Source organism: Symphalangus syndactylus, chromosome 1 (assembly GCF_028878055.3).
Source record: "Symphalangus syndactylus isolate Jambi chromosome 1, NHGRI_mSymSyn1-v2.1_pri, whole genome shotgun sequence".
NCBI classification, from domain to species: Eukaryota; Metazoa; Chordata; class Mammalia; order Primates; family Hylobatidae; genus Symphalangus; species Symphalangus syndactylus.
Genome location: NC_072423.2, coordinates 61,472,885 through 61,487,500, shown reverse-complemented (window position 1 = coordinate 61,487,500; position 14,616 = coordinate 61,472,885). Strand labels below are relative to the sequence as shown.

General features: G+C 35.9%; 1 protein-coding gene across 5 annotated transcripts in view; it reads right to left on the bottom strand.

The window, feature by feature from the left end:
- Positions 1 to 14,616, bottom strand: part of ZNF521 (zinc finger protein 521) — a 289,152-nt gene that overhangs the window by 116,599 nt on the left and 157,937 nt on the right. The gene's annotated exons all lie outside the window — the stretch shown is intronic.

Genomic DNA, 14,616 nt, shown 5'->3' with positions numbered 1-14,616 from the left:
TTCTGAAATCAGTCATGCAAGACCTTTGATGTATGTACTTTAAAGTTTACTTTATAACATAGTATGTGTTAGTTCCAGGTATAGATTATGTAAAACAGACTTTTAGAGAAAGTTAAAATAACTTTTTCATTTAGAAATGAAAGCCCTTTTTTGCCCCTAAACAAACCCACAACACTTGGAAGATTATAATTTTTTCTTAAAAGGCACATGCACATGTAGTTTTAGCCAATGTATCCTTATAAGATAATGTATCCTTAATAAGATAAGTTAAATTGTTTTAGTAACTAAAGAAGTTACAATTATCCTAAGCACCCTGGACATAGAATGCAATATTATACGTACTATTTCCAGGTTTCCAACATCACATTTACCCCATGTGATGGCACATTTCAGCATAATAATGCAGTGGTTCTGGGATACAGGAGACACAGAAATAATGTCAAAAGCAATTCTTCACATTTGTATCTCACCACATCAAGTGCAAATAGTGAACTTAAAACATGAAAATACAATTTGCTCCTTCTAAAGGATACGTTTTTATCTCTTGCAAAAAAAAAAAAAAAAAGAAAAACCCACATTTCTTTCCAATGCCTCAAGGTAAAGAGGATGGCATCTATCATAAGTGCAGAGAATGTCTGAAGGATTTAGAAGCAATCTTTTCATAATGCTTCTTTGGGTGAGGAAGTGGAGTTATGAGTTACTCAAAATTCATAAAGATTATTAAGTTTACATCCTTACAGAAGATGTGCTGCTACTGTATTTCTCCACCATACTGCCAGCATTCCAGCCCAAAATGATTGAGAACCTGTCTCTGGTTCAGGAAATCCATCCATTTTGTGGCATTAGTGCTCTGCTGCATAAAATAAAGGTCCTGCCCCATTCAAAACAACAACAACAACAACAACAGCACAAATTAAATTACTTTCAGTGAAGCAGCCTACAATATCTGCCCTGAATTCATGGTACTCATACTATCAGTATTCCTTCATGTAAGTGATTTTAACAGGTAAGTAAATTCCTATTTCAGCAGGTTTACTCCAGATTATCAGCTTGCGTGTCTGTGCCTGCTGGGCTATTTGAATGATTACCCTATCCCCCAAAGGCCTCAGCTAGGACTGATTCTGCACCCACGGCAGTGATCCCTCACAGTAAGGAAGCCTCCCACACAACGGTCAGCTTTCCTGCTTGATAAATTCCAACCTTTCAGCTCATCTAAACCGAGCCTATGGGCTTCGTGTTTTTCCTTCTTCCTCTTCTCTTAGGTCTATGGGAAGTTATGAAACATATTTTTTTAGTCCTCCCAGGAGCAAGGCCAGGTCCACAATTTGACCTCAGAAACATAGCAGTCCTGCAATACCAGACAGCCTGATAGAACTGAGTATTAGTGCTCTCTGCCTGGCCCACACAAACCATAACATGCAGCATGGAGCAATGTTACTTATGGGAAATGACAAGCAATGGATCAGTTGGGGAAAAATAATGGGATTTAATCACGTAAAAACATCACAGGCACACAGCTCCCTTTCAACAAGCTGCCCCACTACAGGTGAGGACACAATGTTCTTAGGAAACTAACCACCTATAATTTATAATGGAGCTGCCTAACCAGCTATTTTGATCAGATGAAGTTATAGGATTCTTAATACACCCAGAGATTCTAGTTCCCATCAAGTCAATATCTCCCTAGAGAATGATTTTAAACATACATGCAAAAATATCTACCTATGCATTAGATAGATGTCTTAGATGTATGAGGAATGATCCCAGGAACAGTTTTAGGCTCATATAAAGGACTGTCATCACAGACTAATTATAGACACTGGTACCGAAAAAGGAAGGTTGACCCTGCAGTCTTATTTACACAATTTCCAGCCAGAGGGCTGTAATGTGGAGCCCCAGTGGGCATTTCTCTATGAAACCCAAGGGCACCTGCATTAAGGAAACTGGTGTAAATGAATCTCTTTGCTCCATGACAGAAGAGAAGACACCAATACTTCAATTATCTTGATATGGAATACATGTGCTGACCTTCTTGAATTCTACATAATGAGATACAGTTACCTCTTATTTATTTATTTATTTATTATTATTATTATATTTTGCATTTTACCATGCATTCAATTAGAAGAAGGACATTTTGAGGCAAGAATGATATGCTCTTTGGACAGAAGGTAGTGATTCAAAAATTGCAAAACTTCAGCTTTCAAAAATAGCCTAAGTGACCTCTTGCAGTACTCTGACCACTCCGCAGCAAGCAGGAGGCAACCCCTGTGAAGAGCAAATTCTGGCAAAGTTCTCTCTTCACAGATGATGCACAGCTTAAGCTATAATGAGTTTTTGGGTTACAAATGCTGAACGCATTAATATTCCTTGATGATAATTATCACAGTATAAGCACCTTCCCCAATGTGAGTAGCATAAAGCAACTGAAGCAGCATTTTTACTATATTTGAAACAAGCTGGAAAATGGGATTTTCTACTCTTGTAACCTGAGGTCAACATACATCAAGCATTGCATATTAAACACACCTATATGTGACGCCCATTTCACTTCCTGTCCCTTCTCCTTCATGTATACTTAAAGCTATCTCCTTTATTCATTCTTTATTATAAAATTCTTGGTATGAACATATATGTGATATACGTAATCTCAAAACAAAATGTACTTCCACTGCATCATAATGAAACCTATGTTTCTTCTTATGAGAATACAAGTAGCAAATAAGATCAGCAAGCCGTGTTTTACGGATGAGATGTGTCTCTGTGCAGTTTGAATGAATACTGTGGTCACTGGCTGCATATAAAATAGGATGAAAATTGGAGTCTAGCAAATAGGCTTCTAGAAGAATCAAACACACATTTCATATAAATCTGAACAAACGACCAGTCTTTACCTTTACACCTTCAAAACTAATAATACTGATAAGCATGGAAAGGTTTAAATGTGAATTCAAACCTACCAACGCGATGACAGTAATGAAGTCAGCATCATATTTACTGGCAATATTTTTGCCTAAGGCTCCTAGATACCAATTTTCACTCCAGATTAAAAGAATAATTACTGTTATTTGGGTAATAACTATCAAATATTATAAGAAAAACTGATAAAGGTGATCTATTATGCATCATATCCATGTGTACAACAATATCTGTCTAATACTCATTATTTGCTCCAGCATACCCAAATTAAAGGCTGAAAAGATTCAATATACTATACCCCAATTTGATTTGATAATATGCTATGAATGGACTATAAATCGATATCCCCTCATCTCTCTTTCTTCCCCTTCCCCTACTCAGTTAAAAAAAAATGTAAATATTTATTATAAAGCTCAAGTGATGTTAGGACAGCTTAAAATAATCACAATTAAGGTCTTCTTACTAACATGCTATAATGTCAAGTTAGTACTCTATGTAATTAATGCTAACAGCACTTTGACTTAGTGACAAAATGAAAGCCAGTTTGAACTTTTAATCCAAAGAATGTAAATTGGTTGAGGTATTCAGTCGGTGTGAATCTGTTGAACTCATTTGTACCACGTTACCCTACACTTCATTTAGAAAATAAGCCACGCTACAACTGCCTCCAGGTCTCCAGCATCATTTTTACTTATGCGCTGCAAAAAAGTCTTAAAATCCCATTCGAATAGATGGTAGGGTTATAAGGGAACCTTTACTAAATATTTAACAGTGCTATCGGCGTATTAAATAGTATAATGTGAGAGCCATGAAAGCATGATATACAGGGTTTGCCTTCTTCAACTTAATGCTGGTGCTCATTTGAAACACTCTGCAAGCCCATTCATCAGCAGAACTGATGCATTTTAAAAAGTCCTCATTTACTAGCAGATAAATGTGGTTAGAGAACCTTTTTAGTGTAGAAATGACTGAAAACCTATTTGATTTCACTGTTCAAAATTTGCTTTACTATGGCTAGGGAAAAAAAGAGCTTCACAAAACATTTAAAAGGCCATTTTGAAATAATATGTAAAAGCTAAAGGAACATAGCTTTGAAATAGACAGGGGAGGGTATATTTTTTGGTTCACCAAAAATACATCAAAACAAGGCAACAGATTTATAGACAGCTGATACAGCACATATATTCATTGAATCTGGAAATAATATCTCAAAAACATAATTATATAAGGAGATTACCCACTGAGACTCTTGCCTGACCGTGACATTGTTGGCAGGTGACTTCATTTGCACCTACTCATAATTGCATTTTTTTTTAAAATGGGTGAATATTATTTTGTATACATTAAGATATTTCTAACTACAATTATGCCTTTTAAATAAGTTAATAGCATATTTTAACCTGTTACAGTAGATAGAAAATAGGAATTCTCTTTGACGATGTATTTCTCTTCTCGAAGAGATATAATATAGACTAATTTAAAGAAAACCCCCTTTCTACTGGAGATCTGCAGAGTTCACATTTATTCTGTAAACACTGTAACAATGATTATCTGTCCTCCCAGTTCTCAGTGGAGACTCTTGCTTTTGAAAATGTCTTGTGGTGACTTACTAAATTCAGGCTATTTCAATTAGTATTACTGCACATTAAAAATTAATTGCATTACTGAGTGGATTAAGGTTTAAATTTCAATTCTACAGTATGTGCACTAGAAATGACAGCTAAAAATCAATGCTCTTTGGCCCACAATCGGAAGTGTGTGTGGTTGAATAGCGTGGGACTGGCGTCACCGGCCAAGCAGTTTTAAAAGACTTGATAGTTCTATTGAAGGTGTGTCAGTTCTAATCCTAGATTTTAGTTTGAATGCTGCACAATAGCCCAGCCTCAGAGACAGAAAAACAAAACAACAGCTGCACTAACAATTTGAAAAAAAGGTGGACACAGGTACTAAAATTATGACAACAAAAGGAGTAATAGCGCCCCTAAATACACATCTAATTATCCCTTGGTTAAAAGCTTGTTCACAATTCTGTTCAATAACAGCGCAGAATCTCTGACTTCAATCCACATTATTTTGCTATTAGTTACTGGGTAAAAACAGTAGACCAGGGGCAGGAAACAGGCTATTTTGTAAAGAAAACAACTAGTGTATACAATATTCATAATGACTTTATCTATGTCTTAAGGAAACCTAAAAAGATATTGAAAATACAAATCTTTTCTTTAAGAAGTAATCCCATCTAGACCTCTATTTTAAAATGAATTATTAAACCTCTTTGGGGAAAGGGACAAATTAGGATGGGCAACAGTTGTTCATTCTGACTACAGATTTATAACAACTATACAAAATGGGTGAAATGTGTCACTTTTATTTACAGTAAATTTGTTCTTTTAAGAAGATGAAGAGGAGAGACATTATAAATGAAGTCAACAAAGTAAAGAGGCGTCGATAAAGAACTGCAAAACCACCCAGGGTCTCTGGTTTTGGAATTGAATGGTGATTGGTATGTGCATAAGAGAAAAAAATGACGTCTGCAGTGTTCCTCAAGATGCCCTCTGTGTTGCACCGGTGGCCAACAGTAAGTTCGGCAGCAAGAGAGTAAAGAAGATGGGAAGTAATAATAACAATAAAAAGAATAATCTGGTGCAAATGGACCCCAAGGTGTAGTTGTCATCCCTGTGCAACAATCACCCTTCACTGCAATTTACTGATGTTGCTTCATTACAATACAGCATATAAAGGGGCAATGCACAAAGTCACCATTTAAAGCTACATGGTTAGAAGCAGTGCATCCCATCCTAACAGGCACTGTTATGGGAGCTAAGTCTGATTGTTCAAAAGTGAGTTGACATGTGAAATAAATAAATAAATAAATAGAGGTGAAACTTGAATGCAGCATGGTGCTAAATTTGGGGAGAAACGGAAGAAAAGGTAGCAGGCAAAAGTGTTTCCTTAGTGAAATATTAAAGGGATCCCAAATTAATCTGGATGAAAACATCCTTTGAGAGTGTAACAACTTGTGGCTGTGATAAAAGGAAAAGATAAAGAATATGATGTTTCCTGTTTGGAAAATATAAACAGGCTCTCCATTTTCTATTTTTAGCCCTCATAAAATGAACTGAAATAATGTTTTTAGGTAAGCGTAACACTGTAAATTCAGGTTAATATGACTGAAAAGAGAGAACAACTGATTTTTCTAATTTTTGTCTGATGTAATTGAAAGTCTTACTTTTCAGTCAGTGCTCAAAAGATGCCGAGGTAATGTGTTATGGGGAAAAAAAGAGATTCTCTCCTCACCAAGGATCATTGAGTATGTCATTGGTTAATTCTTGCTCTATGCTTCTCATTAGCATTACTCTCAAGTTTCTGGTTATCATATCCGAAATATTAAGACATAATAACTACGAAGGTGCAGATAATTGGATATTAACCAGAACATACTTGACTGGGCAGGAGGTAGAGCCCTGCTTAAACTAATCCTGAAATATATTAATCACCAATTAATGAAAGGGTTTCAGATTCATTTCTATTATAGAACACCTCCGAGTATCTAAGCTTTTTCTAACAAAATGACTTGGAATAACAGGCTAGAAATAAGAAATACAGCCATTTGATGATGGCTTGAATTAATTCTTTACAGCCTGTTGTCAGGTAATCATGAAAACTATAGTTAAAGCCTTACTTACTCTTTACAAAGTCTGATGAAAAGAAGGAACTCTTTTCAAAGTTCAGTGGCCTCTGTTTAATATTCCAAATTTATCCCTTTAAATAACAGAGCCATAGCTAAATATTTCATCAGAGAGCTGTCAGAATATTATCCAAGTCTTCCACCTCTAGACCTTCAGCTCAATAACAGATGTACTCTTAAAATATAAAGCCAATTAACGGAAGCCCAGAGAACTCCAGTGAAGACATGCTTTATACACAGTGAACACTCCATGGTACCAGGTCGATGAATTAAGAGATAAAAACCTTGTCTAGTAGAAATGACACCCACCACTTACTTAAATGGAAATAAAGTAATGCTAAAAAAAAAAAAAAAAAAGAAAAGAAGAAAACATAAAGAGGAACAAATGGAGAAGAAAAGTCATACTTCTGTACATTCCATGTGGCTGCAAGATTGCATCTGATATGTACGTCTCACAGGCGCTTTATTAGTTTGGTTTAAAAAGCCTCACTGTGCTCTGTGGAAAAACTTGTACAAGTGCTTGCTAAGTTAGATAAACCGCTAGAAAAATGCCATTCATCTTAAAGAAAAAAAGTAAAATTTCTAAGAACATTATTTTCCTAAAGAACATTATTTTCTTAAAGTGTGAAGAGACTGTAATCTCTTTTCATACTTAAAAGATGCAGTTCCCCAAAACTCTGACGAAGACTTACATTTTTATGTCAGAGAAAACAAGGTGTCTGAATTAACGCAATGTAAGCGTGAACTTAAATGATACAATTTCTCTATTTCTCCTGCCTTGATTCACTTAATTTGATGAAAATAGTAAGAAAACGCTTGTTACCTCAGAGTTTTTTTTTTTAATTCTGTTGTTTGTTGACTTTAATTTTAATAACTCTTAAATAAGCACTCACAGCAGATGGACTTAAAATATGCTGGCAAGCAGGCCCTTTTATCTACAATTTTGCCATAGAAATACACAAACATTTCAATGGCTCTTCATTAGCAAACAAATCAACAAGTGATATTTTAATGCATGACTTTATTCCATCTCTGTGGGGACTGCAGTTGAGAGTGTGATGTACAGTACAGAGAAAGGAATCATCAGCCACAATGTCCCAGGGCTCTCTCCATTGAGGACTTAGCAGCCTCTGCTTAAAGACTGCATTTAATTGACTGATAGACAGTAGCTTCTTTGTTCACAGAAGACAGCGAAGTAATGGCAGCTTGAAAATCGTACCATCTACAGGGTCTCCTGAGACTAGTAACAGGGGGATATGTGTCAGGAATAAATAAATAATCTAATTATTAAGCCACTTCCTGTCAAGTTAACTCCAATTTGTTGGCTTTTGAAGGCAACAAAACGAGGCATTTTTCCTCATTATGCTTCTCTTTTTATACCAGTGGTAATCACAGGCGGATTAAAGGGTGCCTGATTGGTTTTTTTGTCAAGGAACTGAGAAGCAGCCAACAGTACAGAAAAACAGAGTTGGGGTTAGAAGAAATTTCATGCTTGTCTCCTTTCCAGCTCCCTAACAGCCCACACGGCTGCCCCATACAGAGCTGCCAGCTGTACAGCAAATGTGTACCCCTCCAACTGAGGCCTACCGGGCCACAGGCGCCATCCTGAGAGCTGTGAGATACCTTGCAATCTTGGCAGGTAGCTACTGCTGTCATAGGCATAATTCTAAAGGTGACCTACGAAACCCCATCAGCTCACCAAATGCAACAATATGAGCAGCTGAAGTTCAACACCCACTCTCCATATTGGCTCCCTTTCCTTTGTTTACTGCTATTAATGGCCCTGAAACTAGGAAATAACCTATGGAAATAGGTCATCAGAGACCTTTTCCTTTGATGTGTGTGAACGGATTCTGTGGAAATAGGTCACGATGCATGTGTGTGCATGGGCAAGCATGAGTGTGCAGGGATCTATATCTTTTTAGGTATTACTGATGACTTTTAGTGCCCTCCATTTGGAAATGCTTTGCAACCTTCATTCAGAAACAGACACCCACATCTGATAATGAACATATCAAAGAGTGAGTGAAAAACCGATACATTAGTGGTACACTCTACCGGAAGTCAAAGGTGAGGACAAAATGAGATCCAGAAGCCCTGCCATTGTATGTCAGCCAGTCACATGGCCATATCCAACTGGTAGGGCCTCTCTTCCTAGCGTCTCTGTGCTGAGCCTAGGAAGACAGGCTGGCATCCAGTAATTCTCCTTGAGAACAACATGTTTCTGAGGCCCCTTTAGGGGCAGTGTGTTCTAAAGAGTAATAAGACACTGAATCTTCGATCTGTGGCCTCAGCCACAATCCTCAGCCTCACAGAAAATTAACATCATAAGAAATGTCTAGCACGCTATCTTTGGGGTTTATAAATTAAAAAGTACACTAACTGCCAGTATTTTCTATTCTTGTAAATCAAAGCTGCTAGACACAAGCTAAAACACATGATTTGTCTTTTAATAGCTTAACCCTGAAATTGAGTGACAGACCTGAAGATTTTATCCCAAGTTCTTTAAGAAATGAGAATCCAAAGAATCATGATGAGCTCTTAAAAACTCTGCCTTCCTCCAAAAACTCATTTTTCTTTGAGTTTCTTTTAAATTGTCTTTGTTTTTAGGAAGGCTGATCACATGGAGCCTTGGTAAGTTCCTGTGGCCCCCTCTTTGCACTTGGTAAGCAGTACAGCTATGCTGTATTTATGCCCGCGTATGTCCTTTCTAAATACATCTTGAATTTTTGCTAAATTGTGCAGATAATTAAACCCTCTTCATATTTACAGTCTGCTTCATTGGTACCATGAATTCTGTTTTCAGTTACTGTCTGCAAATTCCCTCTCTGAACAATTTCATACTAAGCAATAACACTTCATTTTACATAAGTTTTATCTGATGTCCCCATACAGAGCTGCCAGCTGTACAGCAAATGTGCGGTTCTCAAACTGAGGCCTACCAGGCCACAGGCTCCATCCTGAGATCTATAAGGCACCTTGCTGTCATTGGCAAGCGTTCCCTGCTATCTCTGTGACCATCACTCCACACTGCACACAACTTAAAATCATCTGATTATTAGAATTTGTGGCCCACACTCCATTTTATCCTTTATTTAATCTATCCCCAGATCACACATTTGTTTAAATGTTTTGGCTGGTTTACAAATCATGCAGCCATCTGCACAGTAGGTGTGACACCATTTTTTAGACAAAAGTTATGTTCTAAACAAAGATAAAGTCATTTGAAATGCTTTGGTGTTTGTTATTCTGCCTGGTTCACTTGGACCAACTCTAAGAAATAAATAGAATTATCTGTGTAAATCGATGAACATCTATGAAAAACAACACCCAGCAGAACGCCCAGCTTGCTCCATTACCTACGTTAATACCATGACAGCTGAGGAGAGATGACCTGGCCCACTTCTCATCTCTCCTGTACAGATGGCTATTAAAGAGAAAGTATCCCTTTTGTATGGTCCATGTAGAAACCCTTTATGGGCTTTTCAAATAAGCCAGCATTGCCCACATGAGGGTAGCTTTCTGTTACCATTAAACTGCCCAGATTTCATCTTTTTTAATCCAGCTCTTGATGAAATAAGCCAGTGTTTTATCATATTTAACATCAAATGCTTGTTTCTTAATTCTCTGAATTTTGTAAGCAATCAAATAAAGATGTTTTTTCTAAAAAAAGGGTTCAGTCATCTTCTCATTTAGAATGAACGTAAATCAAGGTTCCAAAAAATCTCAATGATTTTGAGCTTCTTAGGATAGCATGGAGATTATAAACACATATGTATACCCACACATATAGGCATTATTGTCGATCCATTTCTATTCATTCTTTTGAAACCAGTCAGTGAAAGCAAGAGTTTAAAGGGTGACATGGACCTTTCTCTTCCTATGCAAAGATCCATATATTTGGATATTTTCCCTTAGGACATAAAATCCTAAACTACTATGAACCTCAAAATACTGGTTTTAGTCTTTTCTAAAGCAAGTGCACTCAAGCTGAAATGCTTCAGAGGTGATACTGAAAGTCGCAAAACGATAATGAAGATTAGTCACATAGTACACTACCCACTAAAGAAATGAAAGGAAAAGAATGCCATTTGTGACCTTGGGCACCAAACAAATTGCAGGATGTATGAATGCCACCTGCCACAACAACAGACTAAAATTTCACCACACTGTTAAGAACGGATTTACTCATTCTTTATGCCTTGACATCAGTGACATATATCACGTGTAACACAACACATAGAGTACGTATCTTCCTACATATGCTGGAGAGAGCTTAATCTTTTCCTGGTTTTTTGAAAACCGTGATTATCTATAAAATATTGAGTATTTATTAGAGATATAAATGAAAAGTCAGTATTTTTGCATCAGTATTTTCTTATTAGCTATCCTTTACAATCCCAAATTCTAGTTCTGCTTTTCTAAGAGATAAACATATTTGTTTCTTCAAAATGCTTTAACATTACACTTGATCTGTCTAGGACACGTTTATTAGTGACTATTTCTGGATTTTCCTCTTTTACAAAATGGGGTATTCTGACACTTAGACACAATTTTGCCATTACAACACTGGTCTTTCTAGTCAGATGAAAAAAATAAAATGCATTAAGTAACCATTTCTAAGGATATTTTTATAAATAATCCTTATGTAAATGGCTTGTACCTATTCCATTCATTTTCTCCATCCATGAACTTTGAAAGGGAGGCCTGGAAATGGCCATAGCTATATCCTGACTACTTGTCCTCCAAAGTCCATAACTATAGTAATCAATTCCAAGGATAATGGTATTTCTCCCCTTTGATCATTCCTTTGTCAAGCTGACTGGCCTTCGATGGTGAGTGTACTGCTGGTTGTCTACCACCAGCCGCTCGCAATTTGCTCACTATGTTTCATGAGACAGTTGTTTGTGGCTGTTTGGAACACATTTGTCTCTTTGGGGATTTATGCGCTAGTTGCAATGCCAACCTCCATAGTGATCGAAATTTCTTTCTAACTAAAATAGATAATTAGAGGCTGGTAATTATTGGTCAAGAATTATCAGAGTGAAAAAATTAAGCTTCTCATAAATAGTTCTTGGCAATGTCATCTCTTTATATTATCTCATGCCTAACAGCCCTTTATTCAGAGCACTTACAAATTTACTCTACGCTGTTGAGCCTCATAATTTTATATGAGGCAATCCCTTTGCTGGGTTAAACACATTTAAATTCTCTTGTTTCATCTCTATTTGTGCTAATCCATACCAAAGAATAATAATAATAACAGACAGCTCAAAGAGGAAAATAACAATAAATATTTACTATGCTGATAGAAAAGAGAAGGGTGAATAGGAAATTAAAGCACCTAAAACACACTGGTATCTTGTTGTAGTCTCAGGTCAAAAGCCAACATAAACTATGTGAAATGAACAAAGGAAGAGAGGAAAAATTTTCTCATTGGCACAGATCTTAAAAGAGGGAAATCTTTTCCCCAGGAAAGCTGTTAAAATATTTTGTAGCTCTTTTTGTGTGTGTGTAAAGAAGAAAAGAAACCCCTGAATAGTCACTAGTCTGATTTCATACTGAAACTCTCAAAATGTGGCGAAGAGGGAGGTTTTCTTTTTTTCCTTAATAGACATAAGTCAATTCCCTAGTGCATTTTTATTGAGTAATTATTCTCGCAACTCAGACCATGTGTCCACACCTTGCTGCAAAACTGCACTTAAGAAGAGCACCTCTGGTATGTACCTGATACATTGATGATTTCCCTTTCACAAGTGTCCCTGGCCAACAGCCTGAGACCAGCACATCCAGAAAGATGCGTGGCAGTTGCTTGACACTGAGATTGCACACAAACATAGGTGCCATAGAAGCAAATGCAAATGACTTGAGTAAAGAAGGAATTTAAAGTTACACCTCACTGGGTCGTCTGTAGATCTTGTTTTCCATCAGGTGACATAATCCTTCCTCTACATTGATTGAAATGTAAAACAAAATCTGCAAAAACACTATATACCCTCTTAACAAAAGGAGTAAGAGGCTTTTCAGATAGTCCCTAATCCCCATTCCTCTATTAAATGTCTAGTTGAGATTATTTTTTGATTAGACAAAAAAACACACACAGATACACAGCCTAAAAATACCTACCCTCAATGGAGGTATTTTAGCTAACAAAATAATGCAGCCTGCCTCATTTGAAAGACTAAATAGCACATTGGAATTCTAAAAAGGGGTATCTTAGCCTTTGTGACTCCCTTGGTTTTTCCATTCTCTCTAGATACTAACAGCAGGAATGGGGTGTAAGGACTTGGATGCATGGTCAACAAATAAAACAATTAAATGGATGCTACTCATTTGTTTAGGCCTCAAGTGCAAGAGAATTACATATTTTTATTATTAAAAATGGCATGAATATTAAATAACTAGACCCTCTGTGAAAAGGAATGGAATGTGCTTCTCTGATGAAAGGTGAATTGTTAAATGCTCAGGTCCCAAGAGGTAAGTGTCTTATTAATCCACTATAAGGTAGAAGGGAAAAAGCCTTGGGAAAGCACTAATGATGCAAGGAATATAAAATAAATACAAATAGGAACGATATAAAGCAATTTAAAAAGAAGACAAAACAAACTGATTAATGTTTATAGGCAAAATGATACTAAAATTGGAAAACCAAAAAGTCCTGTTATGCTGAACATTCAATTGAAATTCTAAATGTGCAAAAGAGTATTAACATTGTGGTGAAAATATATTCAACATATTCATCTATGTACTGGGATAAATAATAAATCCAGAAACAAAAATAAGTTTACATTGAATAGAACTAATGAGAAGCATGACCACAAAATTTCACTGAATTTCCCATAAACTGCAAACTTCTAAGAACTGCTTTCATTCAAGCCTATCTAAAAGTGCAGCATGAGGTAGAATCATGAATGACTGACACCAACACAGTCTACTCAAGAAATAAAGAGACGGGAAATATTAACATTTATCATTTGGCAGGAATTCATTTTTTCTAAGCTGCTCCTCTCCTCTAAAAAGCTGTTTTAAAAGTTTATGTAAGGTATTTTTTACAATCTCAAACAGAAGGGAATTGCAAGGAAACATTTGAATCTCTCCTACATGTTGCCATTATCTTCTAATCACTCGCTAAAGTTGTCAACGCTATTGTCACATTGAAGGATATACTATTTAATATATGAGAAATCACTAATAATATTAATACTTAAATCTGGAAAATATAGAGATGAATTGGTCAATATTTTAGCTGTTATGTATAAGTTCCGTTTTGCACAAATAAGCTCTTAGTCATTTATAAGCAACAAGCCCCCGAAAGACCTATCATTTGAAAACTATAAAGCACATCCTATTGAAAAATTATCAATCAATTTTCCAACATGCTTTTGAATTTATCTTTATTAATTTATATAAGAAAAATGGAAGTTTTGTTATAGCTTTAATGATCAGAAATGACAGGGGAACAACCTTCCACTAAGCATTCTTAGAATATTTCTAATTAGTATACAATAAAACTTATTCCCCCCTGAAAACAAGTTCATAGTCTAAAATGTTGAATTTTCTTTCCTGTCTTACAGAGTTTTATAGTAGGAGAGTATGAGGTTAATTTGACTTTTTAAATATTATAATTATTTAAGGTATTATGAAATACCATGAAGTGAGTATGAAATAAAAAATTCATAGTATAAAAAAACATAAATGAGTGACAAAAATAGCATAAAGTAATAGCAATTGTCATTGTACTAGTAGAAAAATGATCTGCTTGATAAAGTTTAATTGGGTGGTAAAACGCTTAGTGTTATTACTAAGTGCTTACCAAATTAAAGAACATAGGCAGTAATCCGTGAGGAATTAAGAAATAACGGGACAATATGAATAAGTTAAAAAAAATCCTTTTGGTTTTAGCCCATGTGATAAATGCAAAATCCCAAAAACAATGGCCTGGAGTAACTTCAGAAATCTTTCCCCAAACCACTTTTATAAACGTCTATGGAAAATTTGGTGGGGAATAA